The sequence below is a fragment of the Podarcis vaucheri genome (genome assembly GCF_965113315.1).
Source record: "Podarcis vaucheri genome assembly, chromosome: 14".
In the NCBI taxonomy this organism is placed as follows: Eukaryota; Metazoa; Chordata; class Lepidosauria; order Squamata; family Lacertidae; genus Podarcis; species Podarcis vaucheri.
The window spans coordinates 9660491-9680893 of NC_138752.1; positions in this window are offsets into that span (position 1 = coordinate 9660491).

Genomic DNA, 20403 nt, shown 5'->3' on the forward strand with positions numbered 1-20403 from the left:
CCTGTCAGTTTGGATTTTCATCAGCTTATTCAGCGGAAACAGCTCTCACCTAGATTTCTGATTATCTTCTGGGTGATAAATATCAAGCGCTCTCTCTTTCTCTCATGCTGATCTTTTCCTCCTCTTGGATTTCTCTTTGGCTTTTGATACCTTCCACCATTTTCTTCTCTCTGTTCTCTAGATTTCTCTGGCTGATGTTATAATTTCTGTCAAACTCATTATCAGTGGGGTCAGTGTCACATGCAACCTGACCACAAAACTGATAAGAACCAGTTGAGAAGGAACTTAATGGCTGAATATTAAAAATTACATATATGGTACAAGGAGGATTCTGATACATACAGTAAAAATAGGTTGAGTAAGTTGCATTTCAAGGGCTGTGACTGGCTGAGAGATGGTGAGGTGCTGGGATGGCAGAAAGTGGTTGGGTATAGGATGAACAGCTGGTATATATTTTTCCTATATTGTGTGTATCCTAATGGAAAGTTCTTGCAGACTCTTGGAACTCTGTGCTGTAATTTCATTACTGAATAAAGCCTCACCCATTGGGGATTTGGTGTGAGCCAAGGTTGAATCCCCCAGGGAATTTCCCCCCACACTTCTCTGTCATCTCTTGCATTGATTGTGCTGAAAATTTCTTCCGTGTCTTGGATCATTCTTCATCAATTACAGAGAAAATAAATTGCATTATGAAATGATCACCAGGGAAAGTAAATATTGCTGGACTTCTCATGAGTGAGATGCAGAGTTTCTGCTGTGCTTACCTTACTTTTTTGGGGCAGTTGAGGGGTTTGGCGAGTGCCCTTGCTTTCATTCTACAGATGATCTCATAAAAGGTCTGCACTGCGGAGACTTCTTGGGTGGACACAGCCTTCAATCAAAGCTCAGGAGCTCTTAATTGTGTAAGGAAACTACCTGAGTAGAGCTGTCTCCCTCAAGCACACATTCAGCCCTCAATATGTGAGGAGGGGACAGCAGGACCAGTGGTGGGGACACGTGGAATGTTGTGCAGCCAACAGACTTGTCTCTGCTCTCTCCTTTGCACGACGATAATCATGTGTGAGGATTGGAGTGACTTAATAAAGTTTTGGTCTCACATCCAACTCCACAGAGAGCTCTCCGTGGTCCTGATCATTTGGTCCTTGACCTATACCCTTCCCACATCCAGTCAGTCAGAAAGACCATACAGAGCAAATCCTGTATGTTTTGACTTCCTACCATATTGAACAGTGGAGGAAGAAGAATGGGGGAAATTACTACCTTTGTTGCTCACCCATGTGAAGTAGCTTCCTTTAAAACAAAGCCACAAAAGACATAATGTTTTCAGCTGGTGTTCGGCACAGGAGAGACAAGTGAAGTGCTTTTGCTTTTAAAGAAATAAGTACTGATTTTTAAAAAGCAAAAATGAAATGAAGGATTTCACTTAAAAACAAAATCAGCGAGTGCTACCATCTCAAGTGCTTGGTAGCCAGCCTCGATGGATACCTGCACTTCAGTTAAAGCTCATTCCTCCAACTGAGCTCTTTTACTGTAGTTCAGGAAACACAAGTAGAAAGGGACAGAGAAAGACAGGCATCAGCTACCAGCCACCTCTCAAAGATAATGTATGCTCAACCCCCGTATACATGTATGTGTGTGTGTATATATGTGTGTGTATCTTCTAAATAAATTCTAAACCGCCCTGTGAATGAGACATGGAGCAGAAACCTTTTTCACGGAGGAAGAAAACTTTATAGAAATTGGAAGCTTTGACACAGTAGTAGCTTATGTTCCGTAGCTGGCATGCTACCCTGGGACAGATATTTCTCTCTCTTTATATACCCTAGCTCTTTTTTCGACCACCCTTCCTTTTCTCTCCAACACTAAATCTGTGCTGGTAATCTTCAGCACTACCATTCTTTGTACCTCTCACTCTTTCTTCCACCCTTATGGAACATTTCTCATCAGTGAAGTGGTTCACTGGTAGGAACCACCAGCTGCTGATGCGAGGCACTCAAAAGGATGTGAATTCCTACCTTTATCGGTAACTATCTTGATGAAGCAATCATGGTGGGGACAAAGGGATGCCACAGTTAGAGCCATGCAAGGGCTCAGTTCCTCAGTGTTTTTGGCCTGCCCAGGTGGAGGGTAGAGAAGCATCAGTTTGTGCAGAAGCTTGCCTACTGCACAAAGGTAAAATTCGCAACTTCAACCACTTTGGCCTCCTCCCCGCCCCTCACTTGCATGTGGTCCTAAGAAGCTTGCCCAATTGGGAATGTGGCTGTTGGTCTGGAAAAGGTTCCCTGCCGTGGGTTAGCTGATGCAGGATGCTGATCTGTGTAGGTCATAGAATAGAATAGAATCATAGAATCATAGAGTTGGAAGAGACCACAAGGGCCATCGAGTCCAACCCCCCGCCAAGCAGGAAACACCATCAGAGCACTCCTGACATATGGTTGTCAAGCCTCTGCTTAAAGACCTCCAAAGTAGGAGACTCCACCACACTCCTTGGCAGCAAATTCCACTGTCGAACAGCTCTTACTGTCAGGAAGATCTTCCTAATGTTTAGGTGGAATCTTCTTTCTTGTAGTTTGGATCCATTGCTCCGTGTCCACTTCTCTGGAGCAGCAGAAAACAACCTTTCTCCCTCCTCTATGTGACGTCCTTTTATATATTTGAACATGGCTATCATATCACCCCTTAACCTCCTCTTCTCCAGGCTAAACATGCCCAGCTCCCTTAGCCGTTCCTCATAAGGCATCGTTTCCAGGCCTTTGACCATTTTGGTTGCCCTACTCTGGACACGTTCCAGTTTGTCAGTGTCCTTCTTGAACTGTGGTGTCCAGAACTGAACACAGTACTCCAGGTGAGGTCTGACCAGAGCAGAATACAGTGGCACTATTACTTCCCTTGATCTAGATGCTATACTCCTATTGATGCAGCCCAGAATTGCATTGGCTTTTTTAGCTGCCGCGTCACACTGTTGGCTCATGTCAAGTTTGTGGTCAACCAAGACTCCTAGATCCTTTTCACATGTACTGCTCTCAAGCCAGGTGTCACCCATCTTGTATTTGTGCCTCTCATTTTTTTTGCCCAAGTGCAATACTTTACATTTCTCCCTGTTAAAATTCATCTTGTTTGTTTTTGCCCAGTTCTCTAATCTGTCAAGGTCGTTTTGAAGTGTGATCCTGTCCTCTGGGGTGTTAGCCACCCCTCCCAGTTTGGTGTCATCTGCAAATTTGATCAGGATGCCCTTGAGTCCATCATCCAAGTCGTTGATAAAGGTCAGCCTTTCTCAACCTTGGGTCCCCAGATGTTTTTGGCCTACAACTCCCATAATCCCTAGCTCACAGGACCAGTGGTCAGGGATGATGGGAGTTGTAGGCCAAAAACATCTGGGGACCCAAGGTTGAGAAAGGCTGATGTAGGTGATTAGCCAATCGGCAACCACGTACTTGCACAGTGCTGATTTCAGCAAAAGCAGCTAGCCAATTAGCAACCATACCTTTGCACAGTGCTGTTTGGGGTGGCCCTTCCTGCCACCAACATCTCATGGACATTAAACAGGGGGTGAAGAAATCCATCTCCTGCCTCCTTTGATTAACCCAGTGTGGCACCTAGCAGTTCTTGCAAATAAATGGGCTTCCATCCCTGTTTCTCCTTTCTCTTAACTTTCTCTGGGAAGGCTTCTCATATCTTAAAAATGAACACCGATAAAAATGTGCTAGTTTCACTCTTCTGCTCCTCACCCCTCTAGTGGATCATTCCATTATCCCCCCCCCAAGCTTACAACCCCAGGGTTATCTTGGATTATTTTCTCCTCACTTTCCCTCACTGATTCTTACATATTTCTGGGTGCTGCACATCTTCTGTGCAGAGAAAATCTGTTGCAAAAATAAAATAAAAATAAGGAACTTATCTTTCAATGATGGGGCAATGTTGAGAGCGTGAGTGGGTAGCCTTGCACTATTTTTAAATCACTTTTTTTCCTTCAGAGATTCACATATCTATTTCATCTTGCTAAAGAAAAAAGCTGGCAAAGCTTGCTTTAAGTCTTGCACTATTTTTAAATCGTATTTTTAGAGAGAAACATATCCATTTCATCTTGCTAAAGAAAAACAGAGGTGATTTTATATATATATATATATATATATATATATATATGCAGGTTTTGGTGTCTTCGGGTGTCTTCCCGTGTAAGAGTCGGGGTGTCTGTGCGACGTTTCGACGAGGTCTCACTCGTCATCTTCAGGCTGGTGCTTTCGGCTTCTTGTTACTGGAACAGAGCAGAATCTGGTGTTTGAGTTCCTATAAATACTGTTGAGGGGTGTGGTGTATAGCCTCCAACGTTCTGGGCAGAGAGGAAGTTCCTAGATTAGTGTGCCTTTTCTTCTTTTGTTCCTTAATTACTTGAGGGATATCTTGAGTGATTTCATGAGTGATATTCTGAATACCACTGGGTGGGTCATTAAGTGTAGATTAGTTGCTAAAGCTTTCGTGTCTTGACCTCTTGAGCTTGTGAAGAGTTTTTCTGAGAAGATGGAGAAGACGGGAAGACACCCGAAGACACCAAAACCTGCATTCCTGTACCCGTGAAAATCTACGAAAGCATATATATATATATATATGCTTTCGTAGATTTTCACGGGTACAGGAATGCAGGTTTTGGTGTCTTCGGGTGTCTTCCCGTGTAAGAGTCGGGGTGTCTGTGCGACGTTTCGACGAGGTCTCACTCGTCATCTTCAGGCTGGTGCTTTCGGCTTCTTGTTACTGGAACAGAGCAGAAACTGGTGTTTGAGTTCCTATAAATATAAATATAAATACCACACCCCTCAACAGTATTTATAGGAACTCAAACACCAGATTCTGCTCTGTTCCAGTAACAAGAAGCCGAAAGCACCAGCCTGAAGATGACGAGTGAGACCTCGTCGAAACGTCGCCCAGACACCCCGACTCTTACACGGGAAGACACCCGAAGACACCAAAACCTGCATATATATATATATATGTGTGTGTGTGTGTGTGTGTGTGTGTGTGTGTGCACAAAAATGCTTTAATGATGCAGATGGGAAGGTGTTCCTTTGGTCCAGTGATGTCGTGGGTGTAACACAACAGGTGTGTCTGCAATAGCCAGCCTATGTCTTCATTCTGAAAGAAGGAAGCAACATGCTTTGTGGGTTTGGGAAGTCAACCCAGTCTGGACTCTAGTGAAAATCTGAAGATCTCCTTTGGGAAGAGAGCACAGCAGGACAAAAACGTGTGAGCATTGTCGGTAGTGATGACCCATCAAATAACCTTCGCTCTCAACAACCACTGTAGGGCCTAACAAACATGCATGGAACTCAGCGTAGACCCACTGAAAGTAATGGACATGAGAAATTTAGGCCCATTAATTTCAATGGGTCTACTCTGGGTAAAACATATTGGATACAATAATTCTACTCAGAGTAGACTCATTGAATTTAAGGGTCATGAATTACTTGACCCTTTACTTTCAGTGAGTCTACTCATAGACAGAGCAGACCCGCTGAAAGTAAAGGGTGCAAGTAATTCATGACCATTAAATTAATAGGGTCAAACACTTCATTTGTGTGAGGACTTCATTTGGTCTGCATTTTTAAGCAACCAAGCTGATCAGTAATCACTTAATAATTATGTGGACTATCACAGTTATTCTTCAGTTTTGGCAGCTCTGAATTTTGACATAAAGGTAAAGGGACCCCTGACCATTAGGTCCAGTCACGGACGACTCTGGGGTTGTGGCGCTCATCTCGCTTTATTGGCCAACGGAGCCAGTGCACAGCTTCCGGGTCATGTGGCCAGCGTGACTAAGCCCCTTTATACTGCTTAATCATTCGGATTTCTGCTTAGAAATCCGAATGATTAAGCAGTATAAAGGTAAAGGTAAAGAGACCCCTGACCATTAGGTCCAGTCGTGTCCGACTCTGGTGTTGCGGCGCTCATCTCGCTTTATTGGCCAAGGGAGCCAGTGTACAGCTTCCGGGTCATGTGGCCAGCATGACTAAGCCCCTTCTGGCAAAACCAGAGCAGCGCACAGAAACGCCGTTTAGCTTCCCGCCAGAGCGGTACCTATTTATCTACTTGCACTTTGATGTGCAAGAACTGCTAGGTTGGCAGGAGCAGGGACCAAGCAACAGGAGCTCACCCCGTCGCAGGGATTCGAACCATGGTTTTCTACACAATGTTGAAGAGTTTGGATTTGATATCCCGCCTTTCACTCCCCTTCAGGAGTCTCAAAGCGGCTAACATTCTCCTTTCCCTTCCTCCCCCACAACAAACACTCTGTGAGGTGAGTGGGGCTGAGAGACTTCACAGAAGTGTGACTGGCCCAAGGTCACCCAGCAGCTGCATGTGGAGGAGCGGAGACGCGAACCCGGTTTCCCAGATTACGTGACTACCGCTCTTAACCACTACACCATACTGGCTCTCGATAGTGTAAACACAATGTATTTTACAAGCCAGGAGCTGTCTTTCCCTTTGCTTCCAGTTCATCCAGGCCCACCCAATATACTTGCAATGGCCAAAGCACTTACACTACAGCAAGTGTATGTTAATAAACAGGACCGTTCTAGAGCAGAACAACTTGCAGGCCAAAGGCACCCCTCACAAGCCCTGTATATGCCCAGCCAGGTTCTCAACACATACCATTTTTTCCCCAAGTCTCTGGTAGGCAGCCAGCACAGGTCAATTTTAGCAAGCACCCAACAAGCCATCACACATAGCTGGTGAGCAGTGTTCAACTCAATGGGTCACAGGTTGTTCAGGCCTATTCTAAGGTAAGTGCTTTGAGGATTGCAGCCTTTTGAGTATTCCTTGCAGAAGTGAAATGGAGTTTTAAATATGTTTGAGATATGAAGCTATTTATACATGACCTCAGAGCTACAGCTTGCAGAACCCCACACCACACAGCTAAAACAATCGTGAGGAGCAAAAAGTTCAGGATCAAATCATGGCTCTTGGGCTGAGCTAAAAATATGGAACGCTTCACGAATTTGCGTGTCATCCTTGCGCAGGGGCCATGCTAATCTTCTCTGTATCGTTCCAATTTTAGTATATGTGCTGCCGAAGCGAGCACATATGTTGCTTAACATACACCGCTTTTAAAGCAATTTCTCCTATCGTCATGCACATTAGTATGTTATTTTAACAAACATACACATTTTTTTGTAAATAAATAAATAACGCGCACCCCCAAGAGAACCATATCACACAATTCAGAGATATGTATGTTTCAAAGGATAGCAGCTTTTCCATTCACACAGTAGCTCAATAGGTGTGAATTAGGTAAGTTCACATTAAAATGTAAACTGAACGCATCCCCCCACACCCTGTGCCTACATTGAAAAGTTGTGAAACCGAAACGTGGCAAAAATATATTGCTCTGTCCATCCTTATTCACAGCAAAAACTGTGATGATTTGGCACTAGATATAGCAATCTTTCTGATGTTCAGGCTGTGGGTAGCATTGCTTATGAGGGCCAAAAGGAGACGATCCACACAAAAGCGGGGAGTATCAGTAGACTTGGGGGAACCATGAGGTTTTCAGAAGTACAAAAAATATTTATTTGTGTGTACATTCGGGGGGGGGGGACTTTGGGGAGAAGACCCCAAAACAATCCAGTGTGGACTGGACATGCTCAGTGGGCATGGAATGTTGACTGGGTGTTGGGTGCTGGTGGAGCATAAAACTGGAAGGAGGGGAAATGGAATGGAGTAACTAGAGAAAGGGCCTGGGTGGAACAGCTGTAGTTCACGCGGCAGCCTTTTTGTTGCAGCGAATCTCCTCCTCCTGTGTTACCCTGTAAACTAGAAACAAGCAGATTTATCCCCCTTTCAACTCATCTCTTGTTCTATAGAACTGCTGTGCCCTCCGTGTCCTTCATCCTGGATTCTGATTTCAACTAGGGGATTTCTAAAATTAGCTGTGGATACATGGGGTGTCAACACAGCCTTCCTTTCCTTTCTACCTCCACCTTGCCACTTAGCAGTAAACATATGTGCATTGAGTAAATCTGCGCATGCACACACACACTTTTTTAAAAAAATGATTTTTATTGGGGGGGGGGATAAATGTATATTTCCATCATTAAATAACCACCATTGCAATCTCACATTCATTGACTTCCCTCCTTCCCCTTCCACTGTTCTTTAATTTTTCCCATAATTTCTGCATATTCTAAAAGTAAAAACAAACAAAAAATCCATTTAATTTAATTTTCAATGCAAAGGCATTGAAGAAACTCAATATGGAGGCCGAATGGCCAAAGTATTGGGAAATCTTGGAACAAGATGGAGACAAATTGAAATTACAGAGTCATGAGAAATTGAAACCTAAAGTACGAGATTGGCTTCATTATTATCAAATAATGGAGGTTTACAAACAAGATAGGAAAATTGGCTTCCAGGTGGAGAAATCAAAATTAGAAACTGAATTGTTAGAACCCAATACTAAGAATTTGTCAAGAATGTACAATTTGCTGCTGAAATGGAATACACAGGATGAAGTAGTTAAATCGGCTATGATTAAGTGGGCACAGGACATTGGTCATAACATCATGTTTGCTGACTGGGAATGGTTGTGGAACACCGGTATAAAATTTACGGCATGTAATGCCTTAAAGGAAAATATTATGAAAATGATTTACAGGTGGTACATGACCCCAGTCAAGCTTGCAAAAATTTATCATTTGCCTGACAATAAGTGCTGGAAGTGTAAAGAAACTGAGGGTACGTTTTATCACCTTTGGTGGACGTGCCCGAAGATTAAGGCTTTCTGGGAGATGATATATAATGAAATGAAAAAGGTACTTAAATGTACTTTCTCTAAGAAACCAGAGGCCTTTCTCTTGGGCATTGTCGGCCAATTGGTGTCAAAGAAGGATAGAATTTTCTTTATGTATGCTACGACAGCAGCAGGAATACTCATCGCAAAGTATTGGAAGACACAAGATCTACCCACTTTGGAAGAATGGCAGATGAAAGTGATGGACTATATGACACTGGCGGAGATAACTGGCAGAATCCGCGATCAGCGGAAGGAGATGACGGAGGAAGATTGGAAGAAATTTAAAACTTACTTAAAGGACTATTATAAACTTGATGAAGGTTAAAATGTCAAGGCTTTCAGAATGAAAGGGTTACAGCGAGATAATATTAGATTGAAGGAAATACTAGTAAGACATATCCTTGACAGAACTGTTAGAAGTTGCTGAAAAACTTTGGGCATTGGGATGCAGAAAGGGGAGGTACGGGGGAGTCTGGTGAAACTATACATGTTTGTATGTCTTTTTATATGTTAGTATTGTCTTTAAAATTTTTTTTTGTAAAACTAATAAAAATATATTTAAAAAAATCCATTTAATTTAATTTTCCACCCATTTATATCTCACTAATGTATGTCATGCTGCTGAATTTACCTTAATTCTGCTCGCGTTTTCACTTTCTTACAGTTATTTTCCAAATACTCCACAAACGTTTTCCACTCCTCTTTATTTACTTGATCTTCTTGCTCTCTTATTCAGCTGATTAGGCCTCCTAACTCTGCATAGGTGCCATTCCTCTTTCTTAGGAACCTCTCTCCCCTTCCACGTTTGGGCTAACAAAATCCGAGCTTCTGTAGTTCCATACATAATTCAGGTTTGTTTTTTTTTCTGGCTCCCCCCCCCTTAATGTGATCTTCTTAGGATAATCTCAATGTTCTTTTTCCATTGTTTCACCCGTGCACATATGCACCTGTGTACAGTGGTACCTCGGGTTAACCACTTAATTCATTCCGGAGATCCGTACTTAACCTGAAACTGTTCTTAACCTGAAGCACCACTTTAGCTAATGGGGCTTCCTGCTGCCGCCGTGCCGCCGGAGCACAATTTCTGTTCTCATCCTGAAGCAAAGTTCTTAATCTGAGGTACTATTTCTGGGTTAGCAGAGTCTGAACCTGAAGCGTATGTAACCTGAAGCGTATGTAACCCGAGGTACCACTGTATTAGTAAAACCCTACTCAAGAAAAGCCTTGGTCCAGCCATCTGAAGAATCACATCAACATTTTCTCTCTCTGTGTGTGTGTGTTTAGTTCATGCACACCTGCACATCAGCAACGCAGACTGCTGATAAGAGATGAAAGGAAAGGAAATATACCTGCAGTGCCACCTACAGAGTTTGGGGAAACACATGGAAGAACCATGGCTTTTGGGGAAGAGCTGTAGCTCAGTGGTAGGGCATCTACCTCGTATGCAGAAGGTCGCAGGTTGGATCCCTGGCATCTTTAGGTAGAGCCAGGGGAGACTGTCAGGAGTTCAGCCTACACTCGAGTAGGACCCTGGTAGAGACACATGCCCAACTGGCATGTTCTCTTACTCCTGGTCAATCGTTTGGGAGCTTCAAAAGCTTTCTTCTGCCTGAACATCACAGCGACCAATGCCAAGTGACACCAGCACACTTAGGGATCCGCAGAGTTTGCGCAGTTTTGTAACAGACCTCAGCAACTCAGCATTTGGGCTAATCTACTTTATTTACATATAAACACACACGGAGCACTGCAACATGGCTCCCTCTCTCTCTAGCATCAGACAGCAAAGTGAAAAAAACAACAACAAAGGACAATAGTCCCACTTCATGGAACACAGTAACACAAACATCCTGTCTTCATCACTTCCCACTCTGTGGAGTCAAAACATATACCGTCATGTGATAGACAACAATCCCATGACTGCAATCATAGAGCAGGAATTCTAACAGAGACTCCCTGCCTGAACGCCTAGAAAGCTGCTGCCAAGTAGGCAATCTTGAACTACGTAGACTAAAGTTCTGATGTAATATAAGGCAGCTTCCTGTGTTCCTGATGGTCTATTCTACACACACACACACACACACACACACACATTTTTATTGGTTTTTGCATACATTTTCCAAACAGAACATATCATCTTATCTTATACATCATTTGGCTATTTTAGCCTAAGGCTTCCATCAACCACATCTAATGATTTTCAAACCTCCTCTTTTAATCTTACATTTATTGCCTTAACTATTACTTTTAATAGTCCATAACTTCTAATCCCTTCTTATATGTCTTTTCTGTAATATTTCATATAGTTCTCCTTACAAATCTTCTTGTAGTCCTACAAGCATAGTAAGTTGAGTACAATTGTCTTTCAAATAACTCACATATTTACTCCAATCTTTCAAGAATTTCTGGTCCCGCTGGTTTCAAATTCTTCCTGTCATCTTGCCCAATTCTGCATAGTCCATTAACCTGATGGTCCATTCTTAATGGTTCTTCCACCAAAACAAAAGCAATTAATTCCAAACTCCTAAATTTGGTGAAAATTTCTGGAGAAAATAATTTCAGAAGTGTCCTGTTTCCTGGGCTACTCCACCACATTCTAAGTTATGAAGGAATAAAAAGGTAAAAGGACCCCTGGACAAAGGCGACTATGGGGTTGCAGAGCTCATCTCACTTTCAGGCCAAGGGAGCCAGCGTTTGTCCGCAGACAGCTTTCCGGGTCATGTAGCCAGCAGTACTAAACCGCTTCTGGAGCAACGGAACAACGTGACAGAAACCAGAGTGCATGGAAACGCTGTTTACCTTCCCGCCACAGCAGTACCTATTTATCTACTTGCACTGGTGTGCTTTCGAACTGCTTGGTTGGCAGGAGCTGGGACAGAGCAATGGGAGCTCACTCTGTTGTGGGGATTCGAACCGCTGACCTTCTGATTGGCAACCCCAAGAAGCTTTGTGGTTTAGACCACAGCTCCACCCACGTCCCCACTATGAATGAATAACAACACCCTCACTACATACAAGACCTTCCTACTCTGGCTTTAAGAATAAGTTACATGTGCCTGAAAGCAAGAGAAAGTCTGAATGAACAGATTTTGATGCAGAAGCTGGCAGTTGTCCCACTCACACACACCCCCACTTGCCCAGAGCACTCTCTATGTGCCAAGGATCACTGTTCAATCACGCTGTGATTCACAGCAGGGTCACAATTATCCCAGCTGTATCGGAAATACGGGGTGTGGAGAGACCCCCCGTGTTCCTAACATGCAAAAGATCACTGTCCAATCACTCAATTATTCACAATTGCAGCAGGCAGGGGGGCAGTTCTGTCTCTGCTGGATTAGGGGCGACTGGGGTCGGGAAGGCTAAAGGCTTCCCACCTATCGATGCTTCTGACGTGCATAAGATTGCTGTCCGATTGCCCTGTTAAAGAAGCACATTAATAGTGGTCTCAGCTGGGTTGGAAGCGCTGGGGGTGGTGTTAGGCTGTAGCAGTGGAGAATACTGACGACAACCCCTTCTGCTCTTTGCACGTTTCTTTGCTCTTTACTTTGTTGTTACTATGGTGACGGAACAAAAATACAAAATTGTGTGTCATGGTTTACCGTAGGTTGATGATGTGTGTTTTTTTATCTACATTGGTGTTGAATGGCGGGCGCTTTCTGCTCATGCACATGTCCGATTCGAAGTAAACCCCACCTGATTTGCACCCAAGACATATATCACTGGGGCCGCTCATATTCCGCTGTTCAGTGTGTGCAAAAATAAATACAGTGGACGCTCGGGTTGCGAACGTGATCCGTGCGGGATGCATGTTCGCAACCCGCAGTGTTTGCAACCTGCGTCTGCGCACGCGTGGGTTGTGATTCGGCGCTTCTGCACATGCACAAAGAACATTTATTTGCAGGACTTGGATTCCATTTATTGCCGGACTTGGATTCCTGAGGATATTTTTGTTGTTAATGGGTGTTACAAGAAGTTTAGGGTCCTGGAGAAATGTGAAGGCATGGCTTCCGGCTGCTAAGTTGTTATTAGAAGGCACACACAATGGATCACCTGAACTCCAATGTCTCCCCAAGTGGTTTGTCCCCTGGGGTGGCAGCCTCAAGCTGTCCATCAGTCAGGGAATGTTCTGGAGATGAGGACTGGAGGGGGAAGAATCACACACACACACACCCTTGTCCACAGCATGTTCAGAAGCAAAGAGAGAGGCAGAAGCTAAACAGCTTAGGGGGGAGTTGCCCAGTTACAAAATAATGATGACAGAACCAGAAGGGAGGGCACAGCTAGTATATCCCACGGAGGATCTTACGGTCTTCAAATAAAAACACAGGGAGGTTAGGCTGGCCTCAACCAGAGCCAGGGCTTTTTTGGCCATGGCCCCGATCTGGTGGAATGCTCTGTCACAAGAGACTAGGGCCCTGCGGGACTTGACATATTTCCTCAGGGCCTGCAAGACAGAGCTATTCTGCCAGGCCTTTGGCCAAGGTACAGTCTGACCCCCTCCTTCGGCAATCCACATAGAACTCTAGCCCAATGGTTGCCATTAATTTGATTTTGAATTGATTTTAGAATGAATTGATTTTAGAATGCATTTCAATTAACTGATTGTGATTTTATGTAAACTGTGTTACTTTTATTGTTAGCCGCTCTGAGCCCAGCTTTGGCTAGGGAAGGCGGGATATAAATAAATTATTATTATTATTATTATTATTATTATTATTATTATTATTCACTGGAGAGCGTGAAGTATCCCCCCCTCCCCTCGAACTCGGAGGTCTGAACATATCAGAGATCAAAGGAGTCAGAGGGAGGGAGGAATTTCCCATTGGCGCCCAAAATGCTGCGGAAGCTGGAAAGATGATTAGACTAGGCATCTGCCCTCCTTGCGGAGAGCTGTGTATTTGTGGTTAAAACACGACACTGTAATAAAAGGACTATAAATCTGTCCACTGCTCATTAACTCTTATTTGTGACGTTACCGAAGGGAGCGGAGGACTCTCCACACCTGACACCATCAAGATAAGAACATAAGAATAACCAATAGCTCATCTAGTCCAACACCTTCTTCTCTCAGTGGCCAACCAGAAGCCTGTAAGAAACCAGAGAGGAGAACAAGAGCACAAGAGGAATGTCCCCTCCCATGCTTTGCAGGAACTAATATTTAGAAGCAATACTGCCTCCATCTGTCTAGAGGATAGCCATCATGCCTAGCAGCCTTTCACAGCCCTCTCCTCCATGAATCTGGATATAAATTTTATTTATTAATTTAAGGTATTTCTATACTGCTTAAGGGACGCGGGTGGTGCTGTGGGCTAAACCACAGAGCCTAGGACTTGCCGATCAGAAGGTTGGTGGTTCAAATCCCCGCAACGGGGTGAGCTCCCGTTGCTCGGTCCCTGCTCCTGCCAACCTAGCAGTTCAAAAGCACCTCAAAGTGCAAGTAGATAAATAGGTACCGCTCCGGAGGGAAGGTAAATGGTGTTTCCGTGCACTGTTGTTGTTCGCCAGAAGCGGCTTAGTCATGCTGGCCACATGACCCGGAAGCTGTACGCCGGCTCCCTCGGCCAGTAAAGCGAGATGAGCGACGCAACACCAGTCGTCCGCGCCTGGACCTAATGGTCAGGGGTCTCTTTACCTTTACCTTTATACTGCTTAATCATTCGAATTTCTAAGCAGTTTAAATAAAATTGCAAAAAATAAAAATAAACCATGCAAGAATAAGAACAATAAAAATTCGTCACAAAACCAAAGAGTACCTTAAAAGGTCTGTTGAAATAAGAAAGTCCTTGCCATGCACCTGATGTTTAGCAAGGAGGGGTCCTGTCTAATCTCAGTGGAGAGGGAGTTGGGTCCAAAATGCTGAATGCACAACTTCTGGTGGTCACAAGCTATGCAGAAGCATGTAGGGGTGTGGGCACCAACAGTGATCCCCCTGAAGATCAGGCAGGGGTACAAGGGACCAGGCAGTCCTGAAGACTCTGGGACCCAAGTTTTTAATGGCTTTTTAAATTTATACCAAAGCCTTAAATCTGGCGCAGCTGACATGTTCTGGCAATTTTCTGTCTCCATCAGTATGCAGTATGTGCCCGGGATGCTACTCTGAGGAGGCCTCATATGGGTTTTGTATGAGTTAGTCCTGAAAAATAGTACTAGGGTCATCCGTGTTTGCTTAGTCAGTCAGTCCAATTTAGAAATATTCCTGTCCTTCTTGATGTGCAGTTTCAATATTTCCTGTGGACTTCCAGCTTGTTGTTGTTATTGTTGTTTAGTCGTTTAGTCGTGTCTGACACTTCGTGACCCCATGGACCAGAGCATGCCAGGCACTTCCACTGCCTCCCACAGTTTGGTCAAACTCATCCTGGTAGCTTTGAGAACTCTGTCCAACCACCTCGTTCTCTGTCGTCCCCTTCTCCTTGTGCCCTCCATCTTTCCCAACATCAGGTTCTTTTCCAGGGAGTCTTCTCTTCTCATGAGATGGCCAAAGTATTGGAGTCTCAGCTTCAGGATCTGTCCTTCCAGTGAGCACTCAGGGCTGATTTCCTTCAGAGTGGATAGTTTTGATCCCCTTGCAGTCCATGGGACTCTCAAGAGTCTCCTCCAGTGCCATAATTCAAAAGCATCAATTCTTCGGCGACCAGCCTTCTTTATGGTCCAGCTCTCACTTCCATACATCACTACTGGGAAAACCATAGCTTTTACTATATGGACCTTTGTTGGCAAGGTGATGTCTCTGCTTTTTAAGATGCTGTCTAGGTTTGTCATTGCTTTTCTCCCAAGAAGCAGGTGTCTTTTAATTTTGTGGCTGCTGTCACCATCTGCAGTGATCATGGAGCCCAAGAAAGTAAAATCTCTCACTGCCTCCATTTCTTACAGCTAGGAAGAGACAAATCAGTCAATGTCATTTCCATTTAGCTTTTCTCTTTTTTCATATTCAGTGGGCCCCATTTCCATATGGGTTTGCAACCCCCTCACCTCAAAAAAATCTGTATACATTTTGAAACACATTTCCTCTTATAGAGGCAATTATTGCCTAATATACAGTCCTGCAAGCATTTCTCCCTTATATAATGCATTTTAATACATTTATTTTTTTTACTACTAAACCTCATTGTGGGTTTTCTACAGTCAAGCAGCATATAAATTTTATGAAATATATAATACTATACACCGTGTGCCATACAGTTTTTGGTTGGAGAACAGGGTTGAGAAATTTGCAAAAGTGAAAAATTTCAACTAGCAGCTGAGATTTCAGTTTGTGCACTGGTTCTGGAAGTAGATATTAGAGGGGCTCACATTGGAATGTAAACCAAATGAACTCCCCCCCCCCCCGCATCCCTATCTCCAGCCATGAACCACCGCTTCTGCAAAAAAGTTAACAAGCAAGGGGAAAGATCATATCCTCATGCCATTAATAAATACATCGTTCAGTTCATTATCCATCTGTAAAAATAGCATTCAATTTGATGCTTGCATTTGGAGAGTCAGGGGAATTTGAGCAGGATGTAAAGAAGGGAGGGGGACCGGCATAAAGATGGATCAGAGCAATCAAAACATGATAAAAAACAAAGCAAGGAAGAGAGCAATGGGAGGGGAACGGGGTAGGAATAGATGGAAGGATAATGATGAATATTAAAGGGGCAAAGGAAGAGACGAACAAGAATGGATAGAGAAAAATTATCCAAAACTGAGAAAGGTGGAGGAGGCAGAGAGAAGTTGGAATGAGCAAATAGAGGAAGAACCTCTAATCCTCAGCAAAACGAGGAGATGAAAATGCTATTTGCTGCAAACTCTGAATGAGTTTAATGGGTTTATATTATCACAAAACTGAGACCAATGTATTTGTGCAGGGAAATGGATGCTTTCATTTGGCCAGCAAATGCCTTGGTGTTAGCATTTCTGAGTGCAGGTGGGAGTTCTCATGATTTACAGCTCCTCTATGGGGAGGGGAGAGGGACGGGGGTGGCACTGTGGTCTAAACCGCTGAGCCTCCTGTGCTTGCCGATCAGAAGGTTGGAGGTTCGAATCCCCATGAGGGGTGAGCTCCCATTGTTCGGTCCCAGCTCCTGCCAACCTAGCAGTTCAAAAGCATGTCAAAGTGCAAGTAGATAAATAGATACTGCTCCAGCAGGCAGGTAAATGGCGTTTCTGTGCACTGCTCTGGTTCACCAGAAGCGGCTTAGTCATGCTGGCCACATGACCCGGAAGCTGTACGCCAGCTCCCTCAGCCTGTAGAGCGAGATGAGCACCGCAACCCCAGAGTCATCCACGACTGCACTTAATGGAACAGACAAAGCCTCTTACTACAGGATACAGAAGCCCCACTCCTGCTAAACTGTTTATCATTGTCCCTGCAAAGCCTGCAAGCAGAATCTAAGTACAGCAGTACTTTACCCACCTGCGATTCCCAAGAGCTGGTAAACCCACATTCCTCTTGAACAAGGGCTATATACCTGCAAGGGGGTGGAGGGAGAGAGAACACACTGAAAGCAGAAGCCCACCCTCATTTCACTTTGTGGATCGAGGGCCCGACCCCGCTATGTGAAATAAATACACAAGGACACATGATATAAGGTTAATGGGCAAGAAAAGGCCACAACTTTATTGATTACAGCAGTGAAAAGGTATTGGCTTAGGCATTGGATGACTATAGGTGGTGGGTTTATTCAACAGTAGGTGGAGCCTGTTGATGCTCATCCAACTATAGGCTGACCCCCTGATGTCACCGAGGGTCGTGCCATGGCCTCCCGCCAAGCAGGCATCGGACGGAATACACAACCGCCAGATTCCTTTAAGGGAATAACCCACGGTAGATAGCATAGGCGATGGCCACACCTAGCCCTTGACACAGCACAACACATGAATCCAATGCCTAACCTACCCACCAATACCACAGGAGTTGTGACGATTGCTACGAGGTAGGCGAACAAAACAAAAGGCTAAATGCCAAATGGAAAAATTCCTACCAGGCCCCCCAGCCAACCAGGGCAACCAACCTAAGGTCCATAGCAAGGCCAAAAACCTAGACCCTGAGCTAAATGGGAGTGGAGGGTGGGTGACTTGCTGAGGGACGACGACGAATGAGGAGGAGGCGGAGCTGGCACCACAGCATTAAGCTGCTACACACGCCCCCCGGAGGCACCTGGTTGGCCACTTCCGGTGGGCGTGGGCGCCAGCCAGGTAGGAGGGGAGGGGGCTAATGCCCCCTACCAGGGGCGGAGCTCGGTCTCCCGCCCACAGCCACTCCCCTCTCTTCCAGGGAGGAGAGTCTTTAGCATATACCTGGTTCAAAAGGTTTCCTTTCCCCTCCTCGTGCTGCCTCCTTTTCATGTAAATGGAATTTTGTTTCTGTTCTGTCTTCTGGGCCAAGAAGAGAAATGTTCCTTGTTTCTTTTTCCTTGTGCTGCCAGAAGTAATTTTCCAGAAATCTCATTTAAAAAAAACAACAAAAAATATAAACAAACAAACCAAGCTCCCTTGTTTTATGTTTATTACCAAATTTGTTTTGTGGACTTATGTGGAATAGCTGCCGGACTCAGAACAATAATATACCCAACAATCCAGCATAAAGTGCAGGTGGGGGGGAGGAAATATGGACCATAAACGTGTAATCTCTTTTGAAACAATTAAAGAAGAAGATAAACTTGATTATAATCTAAATTTCTTTTAGATATCAAGCACACACAGAGATCCTACCAACACAGGGTTGCCATTGCCATATTTCAAAAAGGAAAAACCGGGACACCCCAAAGTTTGTTCTAGGAAGACCCCAAACGTGTGTGTTTTTACAAAAAAAAAACCCAAAGTGATTTTTCGATGGGCTTGTCTAAAATCCAGGACAAAGCATCATCTTTAGAAAATCCCCCCCCCCGACATATGGCAGCCCTAAACATTAGTCATACTTTAATCCCACTGTAGCCAATGTTGCAAACAGGAACACTCAGATGTCCTGTTGAATTCAGTGGGGCCTATTACCAGGTCAGCAGGTTTAGGATTGCAGCTAAAGCTTTCTTATGAATTTCAGTTAAGGTAAGGGCCATTTTTTTTGTTCTGCTCTTTCTTTTTCTTTTCTTTTTTAAAAATATTTTTATTAGACAATTTCAACATAACAAATTATCAGTCCAAATAATCAATTACATTCCGCGCCCCCCCCCAGGACTTCCCTCAGCTCCCCTCTCTGGTTTGTTTGCACATATCATTCTCTACATGTTAAAAATTGGACATATCATTGCCTTATCTATCATATATTCTATTAAAGGGCCAATTTTTTGTTTGTGTGTGTTTCACACAATTTTTTTTTCTGAGGTTTGTCTCCCAAGACTTCCAAGGTTAGATACATGCTACACAACACCAGAACAAAAGTACAATGGAAGAAATGAGCTATGGTCCCAGGAAAGATATTCCCCACATGAGAGAGATCTGGGAACCTTAAGTGCAGCTAGTGACCAGCTAGTACTTGCTTGACTATTCCTCCTCCTCCTCTTCCTCCTCCTCTTCTACACACTGATTTATTCATAGACATATTTTTCATCAATATTTATTTGAAAGGGTTGTTTATGCTGCTGGCAAGAACCATGGATGCCTGGCAGTTAACTTTATTTCACCAGCAGCAGCATTGCAGTTCCTTCCACGGCAGAAACGGCGGGATTCCTTCATTCTTTCTTTTTCTTCTGTTCAGGGAGAAGGCTGGAGTATCAAATCTAGCCAGTTAACATATGTTTCTGCTAGCAAAGATTTAAAGTTCAACTTCTCCAAGCACGTACACACTCCCGGGTGCCACTGTGATCCCTTTACTTTCCCAATTCAAAGCTTCTTTCTTTCTTTTTAAGAATTCCTGCAGCCATGGATCCCAGCCTACCTTCTGTGCCTTGTCTTACACTCTGACGGACAGCTGGTTAATGGGCTGGCACAGGTTTCACATCCTGAGTTTGGAAAGAGAGAGAAACAGCTCTTTTTCACCTTCAGATGAAGGGTGGTATATAGATTTAATAAATAGTAAGAATAATTTCAAAGGGACGCAGGTGGCGCTGTGGGTTAAACCACAGAGCCTAGGACTTGCCGATCAGAAGGTCGGTGGTTCGAATACCCGCAATGGGGTGAGCTCCCGTTGCTCGGTCCCTGCTCCTGCCAACCTAGCAGTTCGAAAGCACGTCAAAGTGCAAGTAGATAAATAGGTACCGCTCCAGCGGGAAGGTAAACGGCGTTTCCTTGCGTTCCTCTGGTTCGCCAGAAGTGGTTTAGTCATGCTGGCCACATGACCCGGAAGCTGCACGCCGGCTCCCTCGGCCAGTAAAGAGAGATGAGCGCCGCAACCCCAGAGTCAGCCACGACTGGACCAAATGGTCAGGGGTCCCTTTACCTTTACCTTTAAGAATAATTTCAGACACACCCGCAGTATGTACTAGCGGAATGCTACAGAAGAAATGTGTTTTGTTCCAAACATTCTCCCCCACAAAAGAGACTTTATCAATGTGCAGCACATACAAGTGGGGCCTGCATCAAAATGTTACACTTTGGGGTTTTGGGTTGCAGCTAGCCAGCCATGCCCCTTTCAAAGAATGTTGTGCAACAAGCTTCCATTAGCACAACTGTTGCCTTGGATTCATTTACTGCACATCCTTTAA